General features: G+C 39.9%; 1 protein-coding gene and 1 long non-coding RNA gene across 9 annotated transcripts in view; one reads left to right on the top strand and one right to left on the bottom strand.

Annotated features, from left to right (window-relative positions):
• Positions 1–18,575, bottom strand: part of MKLN1 (muskelin 1) — a 353,982-nt gene that overhangs the window by 214,739 nt on the left and 120,668 nt on the right. The window lies entirely within an intron of this gene.
• Positions 1–18,575, top strand: part of LOC137768153 (uncharacterized) — a 55,469-nt gene that overhangs the window by 27,767 nt on the left and 9,127 nt on the right. For 4 of the 7 annotated variants that reach the window (XR_011074713.1, XR_011074716.1, XR_011074718.1 and 1 more), the window contains exons 3-5: positions 2,135–2,279; positions 7,489–7,675; positions 14,440–14,524. This is a non-coding gene — a long non-coding RNA (uncharacterized lncRNA). The remainder of the gene's footprint in view (positions 1–2,134; positions 2,280–7,488; positions 7,676–14,439; positions 14,525–18,575) is intronic. The other 3 variants (XR_011074717.1, XR_011074714.1, XR_011074719.1) reach the window with 2 other exon arrangements.

The following is an 18,575-nucleotide window of genomic DNA, read 5'->3' as shown; positions in this document are numbered from 1 at the left end:
TCATCCATAGCAGAAGGATCTCTTGAGATTTTTAGGATTACTGAAATTAAAAGTTTGTTTATGGGAATGGCTCATATCAGTGAGCCTTCAGATCCTTTCTACTCTGTTTTTTCCAGACCTCTCCAACTTTTAATTGTCTCTCTACCCCCGAACTTTGCTAGAGCTCTAATTATCTGTAGTGTTCACTTGCCAATTCTGTACTTTCCTGTACATTGCTGAAACAGGCTATTATTCACTCAATAGGTTTCTGTCTTATTTCTTGAATTAGGCTATAAGCTTCTTCAGAACAGGGACCATATCTTGTTCATTTTTGTATTTTCTATAATATCTAACACACAGAGTAAGCAGTAAAGCATCGTGATTAAGAAAATAAGATAGAACGAGTTCAGAAATGTGGCAGGATATAAGAGCAATATACAAAAATCAGTTGTATTTCTATACACTAGCAATGAATAATCAGAAAATGAAATTCAAGGCAATCCTATCCAGATCCTAGCACTCTTTCTATCTTTCTTTTTTGCATAAATTGACAAGCTGATGCTACATTTTATATGGAAATGTAACCCAGAATAACCAAAACACTTTTGAAGAGGAAGAACAAATTTGGAAGATGCTCATTTCCTGATTTCATAATCTACAATGAAACTACAATAATCAAGATCTAAGGCATAAGGATACATGTTTAGACCACTGGAATAGAATTGAATGTCCAGAAGTAAACCCTCACGTATATGGTCAGTTGATTTTTTGACAAGGGACCCAAGACAATTCAATAGGGAAAGAGTAGTTTTTTCAATAAATGGTGCTGAGACAACTGGCTATCCACATGCAAAAGAATGAAGTTGGGCTACACCTTACACCATACAAATAAATTAACTCAAAATGGATCATAGACATAAATTAAGAGCTAAAACTACAAAACTCCTAGGAGAAAACATAGTAAATGTTTATGACCTTGGATATGGCAATGGTTTCTTAGATATGTTGCCAAAAGCAGATGTGACAAAAGAAAAAAATAGATAAATTGGACTTTAAAATTAAAAACTTTTGTACTTCATAGGACACCATCAAGAAAGTAAGAAGACTACCCACAGAATGGGAGAAAATCTTTGCAAATTGTATATTGACAAGGAACTTATATCCAGAATATATAAAAAGATATTACAACTCAATAATAAAAAGACAACACAGTTAAATCATGGGCAAGGAATTTGAATAAACATTCCTCAAAAAAATTTATACAAATTGCCAATATGCACAAGAAGAGATACTCAACATCACTAGTCATTAGGGAAATGCAAATCAAAGCCACGATGAGATACCTCTTCACACCCACAAGGATGGCTATAATAAAAACAGACAATTACAAGTGTTGGTAAGGATATAGAGAAATTGGAACCCTCATATATTGTTGGTGGGCATGTAAAATGACGCATGTAAAATTTTGGAAAATAGTTTGGTAGTTTCTCAAAATGCTAAACATGGAATTAACATAATACTCATCAATTCCACGCCTAGGCATCTACTCAAGAGAAATGAAAACATACCTCCACACAAAAGCTTATACATGAACATTCATAGCAGTATTATTTACAGCAGTTAAAAGTGGAGACAACCCATGTCCATAAGTTGATGAATGGATAAACAAAACATGGTATATCCATACAATGGAATATTTTCAGCCATGAAAAAGAATGAAGTACTGATGTATGCTACAACGTGGATGAACCTTGAAAACATTATGCTAAGTGAAAGAAGCTGTTCATGAAAGACTATATATTATAGATAAGGTCTTTAAAGAGGTTTAGTTAAAATGAGGTCTTTAAGGTGGGCCCTAATTCAATGTACCCAGTGAGCCATGCCCAGAGAAAAGAACATCTGAGGACACAGCAAGAAGGCAGCCACATGCAAGCTAAGGAGAGAGGCCTCAGGAGAAACCAGACCTGCTGACACCTTGATCTTGGACTTTTAGCCTCCAGCACTGTGAGAAAATAAATTTCTGTTGTTTAAACCACCCAGTCTGTGGTATTTTGTTATGGCAGCCATAGCAAAATAATACAGTGGTTCTTTTGAGTGTGTAACAATGATGTGTTGTATAAGAAAGGCCTATGCTTTGAATTATTGTATTTTGCAGGGTGGCATCTTCTCATCAATCATGTCATCAATTGCTAGAAATATGAGAACTCTCCAGAAGATCAAGTACCGTGTAGTAGTTACCATGCACAGGCCCCATAGAGCCCTGGCCTTTGAGAATGCCCTATTCCCCAACCCAAAAGAAGGTAAACATTTAGAAGATTTCTCCAGGCCCACGGGATTTTCATAAATTGGTAGAGATTGATCCAGATGTGCTTAAAACCAGGGAAAATGTCATTTTAAATGATGTTAATTACTGAGAACTTTTAATAACATGGGGAAATGATTATAATATTGTTAAAAATTCTGCATGCAAATTTAACAAGTATAGATAAAATCACCTTATCTGTATAATGATATGCATAGAAGAGAGACTGAATAGCAATATAGCTAAAGTTAATATTAGTTCTTCTTTGTGATGAGATTTGGGGTTATTTTTGTTTTTTTCTTTATACCTCTCTGTATTTCTGAATTTTCCAAAGTGAGCATGTATTGGTTTTATAATCACAAAATATGCTTATATTTTAAAGATTAAAAATTGAGGTAGAGGGTATATAACCCAATGCTAGGATTGAGAGTCATCTCCAGGAGATGTGGTTCCAGGACTCAGAGGTCAGATATGTTGGAACCCTGATGCCTACTTGTCCTCTTGGGATCTGGCCACAGTGTGCTGCCCCACGCCTAGAAATTCTGATTATGCTCCTGCAGTGCCCTCCTGTCTAGTTCAGGTCTCTGAACACTGATCCTCCCTCCCCTCAGGCCTCTAACTCCTGACTCTGAACTTAGACTTTTCTTTCTGGATTTATGTGGCCACCCCTCTTTCTCTACTAATGACTCAACACAACCTCTCCCTCCCTCTCCCACACCTTTCTCCCAACCTTTTGTATTCTGAGGCTACCCACAGTACTGACAGCTGTGTCCTTCATGAGCAGGGTGGCTAAAAAGTAGCGGCACAAAATGAGAGGAGGGGGACAAGAGAAGGGAAATGCTGAGGGAGATGCTTCTGAGGTTTCCTTCCTTGTGGGCGTTTGACACTCCTGGCGTCTGTCTACTTCTCTTACTCCTCCTCCTTAGCGGAGGGGCTTAATCTGCTTTGAGAATTGAGAAGTACACAGGGCAGGCTCAGCTTAGCTCCTTCTTTCTTCCACTTAGGCATCACCTGCCCACAGTGAGGGTGTCACCTTGGTCTGCTCCTCTGGGAGCAGGGTCCCCTTCCTACTCCCACTCCTACTCCCAGCGTGAGAAGTCCTGTCCTGGTCAAATGTTACTTGTGACTGGGTGAACAAGTCGACCTAATTCTGAAACTCATTTAGTATTTAGTATCCCGTTATCTCTCACAATAAACAGACTTTATCAGCAATCAGCGTGGTTTTTCGGTCTCCATCTGCTCACTCTTTTGTTTCATTTCACATCTTGACCAGAACCCAAGATAGGGATTGAGGAAAAGAATAGGAACTTCTCAGAGACCTGAAAAGGAAATAACACTTGTTAAGAGCCAACTGTGTGCCCAGCACCAAGACAGAAGCTTTATGTATGTTCATTCATTTAACCACCCTCATAGTTTGCATTATTTTCCCATTTCACATAAAAGGAAACTGAAGCTCAGAGACGTTAAGAACTTGCCCAAAGTCTCACAGTTAGAGAGTGGCTGATGTCTCTTTGACTTCAAAGCCCAAGCACTTTCCACTGCATAAGACGTTGTCTTTGGGTGCCACCAAGGCACTCCTCAGGGACTGAGGCAGCATCTCATCCTTGTTAATACTTCATCCCAACCATCTGCGCTATCAGTTGAGCAGCATGCAAGGGAGAAAACCAGGATACATCCAAAGGATAAGGAGTGAGGAGATTATAAAATGCTAGACCAAAAAACATCAAGGAATGTATTTTTCCCCAGATTTCTTGGGGACTTTTGGACAAATGACCTCCCCTGCCCCCCAACCTGTGCTCTGGCTTCCTCAGTTGTAAAATAATTCAATAATACCGAGTCCTCCTTAAGTCAGACCACATGTCATGCTTTCCTGAGACTGGCCTCAGCACAGTTGTCCTTTTGCCCCCACTTGCTATTAAAATCAAATGTATGTCATATTGCTCTGGGTGGCACATGGAGTAAAAATAATGATAATGAATAATGAATCAGCTTAACAATATATGAAAACCAGAAGTAATAAACTGATGAACAGAAAATGATATTAAAATGCCAGCCATAGGGGCTGACCCTTTAAAGAGACAAGCTGACGAAGATGTTTTGATGTGACCCCTGAAGGACAGTCAGCTGGCAGGCTAAACCACAGTCACTGGGAGGGCCAACAACTCCCCAGATGCCTAGGGACCAGGAACATTTCCAGGAGCTCAAACCACTGCTACCTTCTTCTCCTCCTCCCCCAAAAAGCTCAGAAAGTGCAAAGGCACCCCACAGGCCACTAAGCACATTCCCAATTGTCCTCTAGGGAAATCTGATGCTGAAAAATGGACCTTGTCCAAAATAGTGGTTCAAGCCAGATGAGGAATTACAGAGAAGACAACCTTCCATGGTAAATACCCTGCCTCCAAATCCCCAATGTCTTCATTAGGGAACTGAAAACACAGGCACACCAGCTGGTCTCAACTGCTTTGAAGCACTGTGGCACAGTGGAAAGAGCAATGCTGTAGGGCTGGCAATAAGAGACTAGCCTTCTAGTCCCCAGCTCTGCCCAATTCTAGCTGGGTGACCTTGGCAAAGGTACTTAACTTCTCTGGACCTCACTCTCCTCATTTGTTAAGTGAGGTTTGATTAAACCATGATGTCTTCTGGTTCTGAAATCCTATCTTTCATCTTTGGATTCACATCTTACATTTAAAGAAAATTAAAGCAGGTTCTTGGGTGTTGTGTTTCTCAGAGATCTTGCCTCTCACCTTTTAAATTTTCTCCATTGGCTTTCCTATCACAAGATTAAACCTAAATTCTTCAGCGTGACATTCAAGGTTCTTTGAGATCAGCCCATGCCTATCTATTGTGCCACCCTCCTCTCACTCCCACCAATCATGTATTTTATACTCTGGCTATAATGGACTATTTGTACTCCCCCATAACACTTTTCCTGCAATTTCAAATACTTACTGAGCATGTACTCTGTGCTAGACCTTACATCAGTAAGCCTTTGCACATAATGTTCACTTTGCTTGAACTGCCTTATATTAATTAAGGTAGAGCTCACTGTTGTAACAAACGAGTTATATAATGTCAGTACATTAAAGCGCTAGAATGTTATTTCTTAGTCATATAACAGATCAGTCTGGCAAGCCACCTTCCACCCAGGGTCCTTCTATTTTGCAGCTCTGCCATCCTCTAAGCTTTAGAGTCCTTTATTTCCAGAGCTAACAGCTGGGAAAGAGAAGGAAGAAAAGGCACACCTACTTCTTTTTTTTGGCTGTGTTAGGTTTTCGTTGCTACGCGCAGGCTTTCTCTAGTTGCGGTGAGCGGGGTCTACTCTTCATTGCGCTGCGCAGGCTTCTCATTTCGGTGGCTTCTCTTGTTGTGGAGCACGGGCTCTCAGTGCGTGGGCTTCAGTAGTTGTGGCTCACAGGCTCTAGAGCGCAGGCTCAGTAGTTGTGGTGCACAGGCTTAGTTGCTTTGCAGCACGTGGGATCTTCCAGGACCAGGGCTCGAACCCATGTCCCCTGCATTGGCAGGCAGATTCTTAACCACTGCACCACCAGGGAAGTCAAAGGCATACCTACTTCTTAACCTGGTCTAGAAATGATGTACATCACTTCTGCTCACATCCCATTAATGAGAACGGATCACCTAGTTCCACCTAGTTGTATAGGGGATTGGAAATTGGTTGGGCCAATTCCCAGAAAAAGTTGATGCTATGGAAGGAGAGCATGAGTCTCTGATGGTCAACTAGCCATCTCATGCCCTTCCTTGATTTGTCTTCTTAGCAAAGTCTTATTCACCCATAAACCTCAGTCCAAGTGCTACCTCCTTTGTGAAGTCTTCTCTGACCTATGTAGGCAGATCTAGGTCCTCCTCTTCCTATGCCTCACTGCACTTTTCACATTTCCATTATGTGAATTATGACAATTAACATAGTGTTCTGTGTGGTTTGCATGTCAGTCTGGACTATGAGCCTTGAGGGCAAGGATATTGTCTTTTCATTTTTGTATTTGGAAATCTTAGCATAGTGCCTGGTAAATAGTAGTTTTACAATAATATTTAATGAATTGATGAATATTATCAGTGAATGAATGACTGTTACCCTAAGGAAAAGAAACTGGTTTTTACAGAGGAACAAAGACCTCAGTTTAAAAAAAAAAACAAACAAAAATTATTGGTGATTCAAGATTATCCATAATGCTAAAAGGAAAATAAGCTTTCCATACAAATGTTACAATTATAATTAATATTTTGCATTATTATTTACTTAGAGTCTGTCTGTTGCATAAGCTCCGTGAGAGTAGGGACCTTATACGTATTGTTCTTTGCTCTGACTCCAGCATCTATCACACTGTCTGGCACACAGTAGGTACTCAGTAATTATTTCAGAAAGAATGAATGGATAAATAAATGAATGAAGACTGCACCCTTAATCCCATGAGCCATATAATAAGTGCATGTCTTACATTACAAGAGGAAAGTGTCGATGGGGTGGTGAAAACTTACACTACAACTAGAAAAGCAGAACAGAATCAGGACTTTACCATCATTACCTTGTACAATCTATGTCATCATCCTCTTTATATAAAAAGATGAACAGGGCTTCCCTGGTGGCGCAGTGGTTAAGAATCCGCCTACCAATGCCGGGGACACGGGTTCGAGCCCTGGTCCGGGAAGATCCCACATGCCACGGAGCAACTAAGCCCGTGCACCACAACTACCGAGCCTGTGGTCTAGAGCCTGCGAGCCGCAACTACAGAAGCCCATACACCTAGAGCCTGTGCTCCGCAACAAGAGAAGCCACTGCAGTGGGAAGCCCACGCACCGCAACGAAGAGTAGCCCCTGCTCGCTGCAACTAGAGAAAGCCCATGTGCAGCAACGAAGACCCAACACAGCCAAAAATAAAAATAAAATAAAATAAATGTATTTTTAAAAAAAAGGTGAACAAACAATATTGGAGGAAACTAAAATCTCAATGGCAATAGTTGCCTGTGAGTAAATGAGGACAAATGGATGTCTCCAAAATGGTTGCACTATGAAATAGCCTTTGTAAATTGGTTAATGAGAGAAGCAGGAAGCAAGAGTGCAGACAATTACAGAGTCGTGACAACTGAAAAATACACTGATTGAGAAGAGACAAAAACATGTTTTTCATAGTTTTTGAAGAGGTATGGAGACACTTTTTCAAATGTTTATAACACATTTATTCTCCTCATAGGTCCCATGTGACAAAGTTTGGATTAGACATTACAAATGGCTTCCAATGGACTACTTGCCAGACTTTGTCATGGGAACCATCTGACGAGCAGAACAAAGTGCAAGTGCATAAGCAACTTCCAATGAGAACCTATGTATGGGCTTGGCCCAGGTATCTTGAAACCCTGGGAAGACCTAAATATAAACAAGTAAGTTTGCAGTGTGGACTGATTTGTGGTGGTACCAAGGTTGATGCTGATCTTGACAGGTGGACTTTTTCCAGGTACTGACCAAGATGTTAATGGTAGGTATAGGCATTAAGTGACCTAAAAATAGGACAGTACACTTATTTTGCAGACCTCTGATGATATACAAGCATGGAACCATTGGCCTGCCCTGAGGAGCTATCTGTCTCCCCTTGTGGCAGAAACTGCTATGAGCTCAGCACATAGCTAGACTAAACTTCTTAGCCTCTCTTGAAGTTGGGCAGAGCCATGTGCCAGAGTTCTGGCTAACAGGATGTGGATGGAAGTGATGGGTGCCAGTTCCAGGTCTGGTGCATGAAAAGCCTCCTGTGCAATACACGGCAGGCTCTTTCCCCACCCACTGGCTGAATGGAGAGGATTCTGAGAACCTAGAGGAAGCTAGAGCATGCCTTGGAAGAAGACCGTGAAATACTGCATAGGATTGACCACTACATTCCATACATCCCCACCCCTCCCAATCTATATTGTACTATGACCAGAACGATATATTTTTATTGGGCCAAACCGTTATATTGAAGTCATTTGTTATAACAATTAGCCTATCTTGACTAACACAACCCTATTTCCCAACTTTTTTCCTGGTCACAAGTAGGAAGAGAGACTAGGGTGAATTTCGGGAGTCTCAGTCCACAGCTACAGAGGATCAAGACAAAAGAAGGTATCAGAGACAAAGCTCAACATCAGGGAATATCACATTTAGTGGGATTCTGGCGTTAATTTTAAAGCTTAGGCATTTCCACAGAGCTGAAGCCATGCATGTGAGCCTCTGCTTATCTAACCAGTCCCTTCTGGACGTTTTCAAACTCTTGGGAGAACAGTGAATAACCATTTCCCGACCATAGTTATCATCTGAACCCCCAATATAGTCTGTTCGATTTTATATGCTTAGGGTCTAGTCAGATAATACCACATTTAAAACCTGTTTTACTTTTGCTTTTTGCTAAACATGGTAATTAAGAAGAAGAAGAAAAAATCAATTAGTAAGTAACTGTGTTTGAAGGTATATTTTTTATGTGATTATGCAAGGTTTGGTTGAGCCCAGTACTAATGGACAATTATGGGGGAGCCAACCAAGCACTGTGGCAAAAAATGAGGTCTTTTGGTGCTTGCCTGAAGATGTTATTGGGAAACTTTTGTTTACTTATCAGACTTTGGAAATTAAATCCTTCTTCAAGTAGCCTCGGGTCTTAAGGACAATAAATAAAGATGTGCTGACTGAAAACATTTTAAAAAACAACTTGTTATAGCTTTTAAAATAACAAGGGATAAATTCAGCTTAAAACAGGATATTCCAAAGTCGTTTGGCCTGCTCAACAGAAACACCAAGCTTACAAGCTGGATTCTATAGTTCATCTTTGTGCAGATGCTCTACCAAGTGAAATTTAGCAGGGGCCTGGGACAAGAGTCCTAGAAAATGCTAGATAGCTTCTACCTGTAAACCTGATCCCATTATAGGAAAGAGGCAATTGATCTCCCTATCCTGGGAGTGCAGAGAGAGAGGGATGAACTGGGAGAGAGTTAGGGCCCAGGGGGATGAAGAAGTAAGAGATTTAGGAGAAAGTCTCATTTTTTGTAAGAGTCCCTTAGGGCTGAGATGAAAGAGTCGGTCTTGGGATAGTACTTTTCTTTTCAAGAAATATATTCTACTGCCCTATTTTCAAGGGGTGCAAACTAAGCTATGATGATCCTTATCTCCTCCTGAAACTTCATCTTCTATCCATCTTCCCAAGGCGCTCCATTCCTTTGTCTTCCCACCTAAAATCCCTGGCTACAGTTAGATAGCCATGAGCAGACCTGGTACTTCTTGAAGCTCATCACCAGAGCTGTGTCAAAATCACATAGGAATCCAGCAGACAAACAGGTGGGCTTAAGGAAATGTTGCTAAGGTATGGTTAGGCAACTGAGTATCCCCCTCAAGATAGGATCTGTTGATTAACACAAAGGATGTGCAACCTCCTTGTATATCCCCTAATCAGAGCCCTCAGGACTTGGCAGGAGTTCTTAAGGGATCTGTGTGGCCATGTAGAACTATGTTATATGAGTGCTTCCCAGCCTCTTCTCTCAATGATCTCATTTTTTCCCCCAAAGCTATATGCTTTGAAAGATTTTTAACTACTAAATAAATCACATTCATAAAGAAAATATATTAACTATTTATTAGGTACCAGGAATTGTATTAATGAATGCTTTACATAGATCATCTAAAATCCTCAAGGAGTCTGAAAAATAGAAATGAATAGCCCCATTTTACAGATGAGTAAACTGAGGTTCAGAGATGTTAAATAAATAGCTCAAGTCTTATTGCTAGACACTCAAATTTTTTTTGGCCATACTGCATGGCTTGTGGGACCTCAGTTCCCTGACCAGGGACTGAACCTGGGCCATGGCAGTGAAAGCCTGGAATCCTAACCACTAGGCCACCAGGGAACTCCCTAGAGACTAAACTTTGATTGGCCTTACCTCCATACCCACATTGTTTCCAACAGACTTTCTCTACCTTATAGACAACACACACAACCAACCAGAACTTCTTACTGTGAAGATACAGTCTTTACAATGAGTTAGTGTGGCATAATCTCCCCCCATCTTCCAGCCCCCTGCTCCCCCCAAGAATAAAGAAGCTTTGCATTACTTAGTCAATCTGTTCAGGCTTTATTGTGAATAAATATACAATGTCTTCAGACTTCCCTGGTGGTCCAGTGGTTAAGAATCCACCTTCCAATGCAGGGGATGTGGGTTTGATCCCTGGTGGGGGACCTAAGATCCCACATGCTGCGGGGCAACTAAGCCCACAGGCCACAATTACTGAGCCCTCACGCTCTGGAGCCCATGGGCCACAACTAAAGAGCACACAAGCCGCAATGAAGACCCAGCGTAGCCAAAAATAAATAAATTTTTTAAAAAAAGTATATATACATATATATATATATATGTATATATATATATACATATATATGTATATATATCTTCTAGGCTTTTTTGATGTATTGGACATGGTTCAAGTAATTTCATTACTATCCTTATAGAACTCTGAGATCCCAGAAAACCAGAATGGAAACTGGCAGTTCAAAACAAATGGAAATTGGACAGAGGGAGTTCCGAACACAGATCCAGGCACAGACCTCCTCTTCTGGGATTCTCCCACCCCTTTGATTCTATTGAGTATTCAGTGACATACCACTGGCTGGTGTGAAGCAGGGAATCCTTCGGGAACACAAAATTTGGTGGGAACTGGGGAGTCATTAAAGTATGCCAATCTAGAATGAGTGGCAAAAGAAGGGAAGAAAAAAGAAGAATGAGTGAAGAGGGAGAGGGACATGGAGAGAGGCAGAAGGAGGAGGAGGAAGGAAGAGAAAAGAAGAAAAGAAGGGAGGATATGTATAAAGAGGGGGGAAAAAAAAGAAGAGAAAAGGAAAAGAATGGATGACCGTTTACATTGTCTTTTCTTGTAACTACTGGTGAGGTCTTCATCACCAAATATAGTAACCCCCAATGGAGGTAATAGGCAAGTGTTGCTCGGTCCACCAGTAGTGCTATTGTGGAAGAACTATTTCCTCAAAGGGACCTTGACCACCTCCCCTACCCAACTGGTAACTTGGAAGCCAGAATCTTTGAAAATTACAGTATAAATGGAGAAAAAGGATATTACTAATTCCAGTAGTAAAATGAAAACTGTTAGTACAGTATCCTAAGGTTAAGTTCTGTCCTGCTATGCAGAAAATTCACAACAACTCCCTTGTCTTTGTGCTAGCTGAAAAACAAAATAACAAAAACAAACAAGCAATAATAACAAAAAAACCCCTCTGGGTATCCAGAAATACAGGGCAACCTTGAGCAAAGTTTAACTGACTTGGGTACTTAATTGCTGTAAAATGAGAGTGTTTATTTGGAGATTTTAAAAATAACTCATTTTCCTTAGAAACCCAAATTCTTATTTTTAATAATGAAATCCTTTAACCTAGTTGCTTATATTTTCAACGGATTATTTAGTTTATGAGAGCTAAAAGATAAGAGGTAAACATCAACCAAAGAGAATAGATGCATACTTTTTCCTCACTCTAGAATTTAAACAGTACTCAAGAAACATCTAAAGATCCGTCTATTCTGCATCCAAAGAAAATGCTCTTCCTTAATTTTTTACTCTAGAGTTTAAAGTGGGTTTTTTTTTGGCGGGGGGCGGGGAAGAATAGAAGGTGAAGGGAGGGTTATTTTAAAATGCCATAAAAGAGTCTTCTGTATTTGAACTCCCAAAATGTTCTGACTGTCTTTAAGAAGTGTTAGCAAAAAGATCTGTTTCCTCATAGTTAAATTCTGGCTAATGACCAGTTTCAGAGTACCTTCTTCTGGGCCCAGTCTCTGCTAGACTTCATATTCCAGAACGTTCTGCCCTGATTGACCACCCTCAGAGATAAACATGAACTCCTGCATCTACTCCATAAAGAGGACAAAGCCTCAGTCTTAATCCTCTTATCCTTTACTCAGGATAAATGCTGTCTCCTAGGTGCCAGGCAACAACTCAGAGCCCCTTTATCTGAACATTCAAAGTAGGGATAATCATTTTAAAACAGTGCAAGTAGTCAAGCTCCCATTTTAAAAAACCCATTTTTAAATAGGCTGTCATCACCTTCACCCAATGATCAGTATTAACTTCATTAGTAGTGAGACAACCAGACATTACGTAGGGCCTAATACGAGGCAGTAGGAAGTATACAGCATTACCCTATGAAGAATTCTTACCAAAATGTTTAACCTGATTCCTATCAAGCCTTGATCTAACTTTGAGCTTACAAGAAATACAGAGGACAGAAGAACAAATTTAACAACACCATGAGAAAACAGACAAATCCCGCAGGTGGGACACTGTGCAGAACAATTAGCCCAGAATCGTCAGAAACTCAATGTCAATGGGGGGTGGGGGGGTGGGAGGTGGTGGGATGAACTGGGAGATTGGGATTGACATATATACACTAATATGTACAAAATAGATAACTAATAAGAACCTGCTGTATAAAAAAATAAATAAAATTCAAAAATCAAAAAAAAAAAAAACGAACAAGATTACTTAGAGATAATGGAGATAAATCCAAAATACAGTCAGCTAAAAGAGTTGAAAATGGATGCCTCTGCGAAAGTGGAAATGGGGGAAAAGGTAGTGGACTGCCTTCTGTTTTCATAGAAAACCTTATAATACTTGTTATTTCTTTAAACCATGCATATGTATAACTTTTGTTTCTAAAAGAATATAAGTTTCCTGATGGCAGGGACCATGAGAGTCTTGTTCTATTAAAATCCCCAGTGCTCCACCTGAAGTAGGTGTTCAAAAAGTATTTGTTATTCAAGTAACTGAAGTCACTGTTCTTGAAGCTCTAAATGGCTCCTTGTAAGGCACAGCATTAAGATCACAATGCTTGTGATGCCTCCAGGGACTGCAGGCAGGGTCTGGCCCCTGCAAACTCCTCTCCCCGACTCTTCCTCTAGTGCCTCTTTCAGGTGCTCACATGCACATTGTTCCTTCCTGCCTCAGGAAATTTGCACATGCTGTTCCTTCTACCTAAAAAAGCTCTTCACTACCATCACCTAGTTCTCTCCATAAATCGGTTAGACTTCAGCTCAGATGTCACTTCCTCCAGGGGATCCTCCCTGTCTCCTCTCTCCCTCTCTTCACCAGCCTGATGGGGCCATGGTAGGCCTATCCCAGGATCCCCAAGGACCTTGTAGGTTATGTCAAGGCATTTACTCTTCTATCTAGAAGAGAATAGGGAGCCACCAAAGTGTTGTCAGCCAGGAAAGATAAGATCAAATATGCTGGTAGGTCTGGGGCTCAGAGAATTATGAACAGCAGCAAGCAGCTTACCTGGGACACAGATGACCCTTGCTCAACAAGCAGTGGCCTCATCCTACCTCCCCAGGGTACCCCAGTAATTCCCTATGGTAGTGTTTTCCAGAATGGGGCATGACTATCACCGGGGGCTCTAGGGATAATTTTAGTGGCATATAACCAAATATTTTTCAAAGATTAACATATTTATTTCAATGGGGATTCAAAACTAAAACTTGCATTCTAACCCCCCCCCCCAAAAAAAAGAAGTCAATGTCATAAAAATAAAATGCATGTGGGTATGGTGTGAGGAGACAGGTCTAGATTAGGAGCCTTAAGAAACATAACCACCAAATAAAATATGTTTGAACTAACCATCTTTAAAAGTCATTTGGGAGGAGGGGGAAATGGAGAGTTATTCTTAAAGGGTATAGAGTTTGTTTGGCATAATGAAAAAGTTCTGGAAATAGTGGTGGTGATTACACAATATTGTGAATAGACAATGCCACTGAATTGGACACTTAAAATGGAAAATTTTACAATATGCATATTTTACCACATATTTTTTAAAAAGACATTTTGCGAACAAGTAGGGAATATTTGAATGTGGGTGGGTATTACATGCTATTGAGAAATTATAGGAATCATGTGAAGTGTGAGAATGGAACTGTGTTTACCTGATAAAGATGTGTTTATTATTTAGAGATAAATGTTGAAATATTTAGGGGGGAAACATACATGTTTCTATAACTTGCTTTAAATTACTTCAGCAAAAAAAAAAAAGAAAAAGGAAAAATGGAGAATATATGGAAAAATTTTAGCAATTGTTTGATCTAGATGGTAGATATTGGATGTTCATTATATTATTCTGATTCCTTCTATGTATTAGAATTTTGCAAAGGAGAAGGGAATCGTGAACAAATCACCTTTCTATAAGACACCACAAACGATGACTGGAGATCTGAATTGGAAATGTAAGTTACTCTAAGGTGATGCTCTCTGGAAGGCCAGACTTTCCAGGGTAAGGAGGTGGGTGGCACAGGAAGAGTGTTGGTGGTCAGAGTCACATAACCCTAATAGAGGTGTTACATATGAAGGGCAGCTGAAGAGAAAGTTCAAAAAGATGAAGAAAAAGTTTCAACCCAAAATGGGAGGGCAGGAAGTCTGTACAGAGAATCATTGCTCTCAGCTGTAACTGGTTTTCCTGTTACCCCTGTGTCCTTCTTTGGGGTTTGGGCTGCTTAATTTCACTGAAAGGTCAAACTGTTGCAGTTACGGGAGCTAAACAGAGAGGAAAAGGATTGTTTTCACCAAAGACACTGCAGGTCATTTTCCTTCTACAAAACTATGCACCATAAAGCAAGTCACTAGGTTGTATCTCTTCTGTACAGTTTTGAAGTTCATCTCCATCCTCATTCTTCTTCGTGAACAGAACTTTAGTGTACCCTGACTAGAAATGCATTCAGAAGAGAAGGGAAGAAGACTTTGAAAAAAGAACCACCCAAGGCACTAATACAGTAAATGCATGGCTTCCCCTGCCTAAGATACCTGATAACATCTGCAAAGCACTTCATTTATACCAACAATTGTAACCTTGCCATAAAACACAAATTGCTTTAATAACTCTGCAATTTCTTTATGGGTTAAAATCTTACTCAGCTTCTTCTAATGGGTCTTTGATTTTCATGGAACTGTGAAACATTCTTACTCACCGAGGCATTCTGCTCAGGTTTGGTTTGACCCTGTCTTCTCCACTACCTGCATCTTTATACGTATCTCTGTCAGGAATCTTCCTCCAACTACAATCTTAAAGGAGAGGAACATCAACCTTCTCTCTATCCTCTCCTTCCTATTCTGCAAGAGGAGACAGTACTCTAATTGCAGGCAGAGATCCACATTTACGGTGAATAGGGTCACCGGGCCTTCTGCATCCCCCTTCTTCTCCCCCATCCCTTTCCTCCTTCGTGGTGGCCTCAGTGTTAGGAGGGCAATTCTCCCTCACACCATGAAGTTCAGCTATTTGGTTCTCCTACATTCTCTCAGATGCTCTCGACTGCTCTCTTATTACACACCCAGTGGAGGGTGATAAAATTGCAAGACTCAGGTTTGGGCTTAGGGCAAGGAAAAATGCCCCCTAATCTTCTATCTTGGCTAGGAGATCTAGGCCAGTTTAACAGAGAGCTCTGCATTAGCATTTTAGGTGCAACCCAATTAACAAAATGTTACATTATTATTGACTCAACTGTCAGGGCTAACAGTGGTACCTGGGCTAAGCCTGGGTTTAGGCATTCTTTTATCCCTTGTCCTAATAATACCTTTATCTATCTATCTATCCATCCATCCATCCATTTATCCATCTATCATCCATCTTTCTATATATATCTAACAGCTTTATTGACATATACATCACATACTATACAATTCACCCATTTAAAGTATACAGCTCAATATTTTTTAGTATTTTTACAGAGTTGTGCAAACATAACCACAGTCAATTTTAGAATATTTTGTCACCCCAAAAAGAAACCTTGTACCCATTAGCAGTCACTCCCCATTTCCTCCTAACCTCCTCCATCAAACCTCAGCGATTAGGCAATTGCTACTCTATTTTCTGTCTCTATAGATTTGCTTTTCTGGACATTTCATATAAATGGAATCAGGCCTTTTTCACATATCATAATGTTTTCAAGGTTTATATCCATGTTGCAGTACTTCATTCCTTTTCATCGCCAAATAACATCTATTGTATGGATATACCATATTTTATTTAACCAGTCATTAGCTGAGAGACATTTGGGTTGTTTTCTCTCTTTCTCTCTCTCTCTTTTTTTTTTTGAGACTGGAACAGCACAATCTGTATTCAATGGCCAAAGAATGGAGAAGCAGGAACGTAGTTTGCAAATCAACTTCTCCAGATTGCTTCTAATTTTAGACTATTATGACTACTGCTGCTATGACCATTCATGTGCAGTTTTTGTGTGGACATATATTTTCATTTCTTTTGGTTGTATATGTAGGAGAGGAGTTGCTGGGTTATATAGTAACTCTATGTTATAGTCTTTTGAGGAGCTGCCAGACAGATTTCCAAAGTGGTGTATCATTTTACATTCCTACGAGGAATGTATGAAGATTCCAATTTCTCCACATCTTCATCAACCCTTAATACTATCTGTCTTTTTGACTATAGCTATCCTAGGGGGTATTAAGAGATATCTCATTTTAGTTTTGATTTGTATTTCCTTGACAGCTAATGATGTTGAGCACCTGTTCATGTGCTTATTGACTGGCCTTTTGTATATCTTCCTTGAAGGAATGTTTATTCAAATTCTTTGTCCATTTTATTTTTTAGGGTATCAAATGTGATTGGCTTTAATTGTTTTTATAAGCAATTTAGGGTCTTCAGGATATATCCATTTTGGGAGGAAACCAGGTTGCTTTTGTAGAGCATGCCTGGTGTGGTCCTAAGATTGGTTCACATGGCTTTATTTACTTATTTTTTTAAAATTTTTACTGGAGTATAGTTGATTTTCAATGTTTTGTTAGTTTCGGGGTGTGTGTGTGTGTGTGTGTGTATATATATCTCCATTCTTTTTCAGATTCGTTTCCCATATAGGTTATTACAGAATATTGAGTAGAGTTCTCTGTGCTATACAGTAGGTCCTTGTTAGTTATCTATTTTATATATAGTAGTGTGTATATGTTAATCCCAATCTCCTAATTTATCACTTCCCCCATGTTTCCCTTTTGGTAACCATAAGTTGGATTTCAAGATCTGTGAGTCTGTTTCTGTTTTGTAAAAAAGTTCATTTATATCATTTTTTATTAGATTCCACATATAAGTGATATCATATGATATTTGTCTTTCTGTCTGACTTACTTCACTTGGTATGGTAATATCTAGGTCCATCCGTGTTGCTGCAAATGGCATTATTTTGTTATTTTTTATGGCTGAGTAATTCCATTGTATATACGTGCCACATCTTCTTTATCCATTCATCTGTCGATGGACATTTAGGTTGCTTCCATGTCTTGGCTATTGTAAACAGCGCTGCAGTGAACACTGGGGTGCATGTATCTTTTTGAATTATAGTTTTCTCTGTATATATGCCCAGGAGTGGGATTGCTGGATCATATGGTAGTCCTGTATTTAGTTTTTTAAGGAACCTCCATACTGTTCTCCATAATGGTTATACCAATTTACATTCCCACCAACAGTGTAGGAGGGTTCCCTGTCCATTTTAAAATTGGGTTATTTGTCTTATTATTGAGTTGTAAGTGTTCTTTCTACATTTCTAGACATAATCTATTTTTTCTTTCGTTACCTATGCCTTTGGTATCATATCCAAGAGATCATTGCCAAATCCAATGTTGTAAAGCTCTGTCCTGTTTTCTTCTAAGTGTATAGTCACTTTTATATGTTGCTGGATTCAGTTTGCTAGTATAATGTTGACAATTTTTATTCATAAGAGATATTGTTCTGTACTTTTCCTGTGATGTCTGGCTTTGGTATCAGGGTAATACCAGCCTCAAAGAATGAGTTGGAAGTGTTACTTCCTCTTCTATTTTTTGGAAGAGTTTGTGAAAATTTTGTATTAATTCTTTTTTTTTTTTAATTTTATTTATTTATTTATTTATTTTTGGCTGTGTTGGGTCTTCGTTTCTGTGTGGGGGCTTTCTCCAGTTCTGGCGAGCGGGGGCCACTCTGCATCGCGGTGCGCGGGCCTCTCACTGTCGCGGCCTCTCCCGTTGCGGAGCACAGGCTCCAGACACGCAGGCTCAGTAGTTGTGGCTCACGGGCCTAGCCACTCTGCGGCATGTGGGATCTTCCCAGACTAGGGCTCGAACCCATGTCTCCTGCATTGGCAGGCAGATTCTTAACCACTGCGCCACCAGGGAAGCCCTGTATTAATTCTTTAAATTTTGGTAAAATTCAACAGTGACCTCATCTGGGCCTGACCTCTTCTTTGTGGGAAGTCTTAAATTCCTAACTCAATCAGTTTATTTGTTACAGATTTATTATGATTT

This window comes from Eschrichtius robustus, chromosome 8, assembly GCF_028021215.1.
Source record: "Eschrichtius robustus isolate mEscRob2 chromosome 8, mEscRob2.pri, whole genome shotgun sequence".
NCBI classification, from domain to species: Eukaryota; Metazoa; Chordata; class Mammalia; order Artiodactyla; family Eschrichtiidae; genus Eschrichtius; species Eschrichtius robustus.
This window is presented reverse-complemented; position numbering and strand designations above follow the sequence as displayed.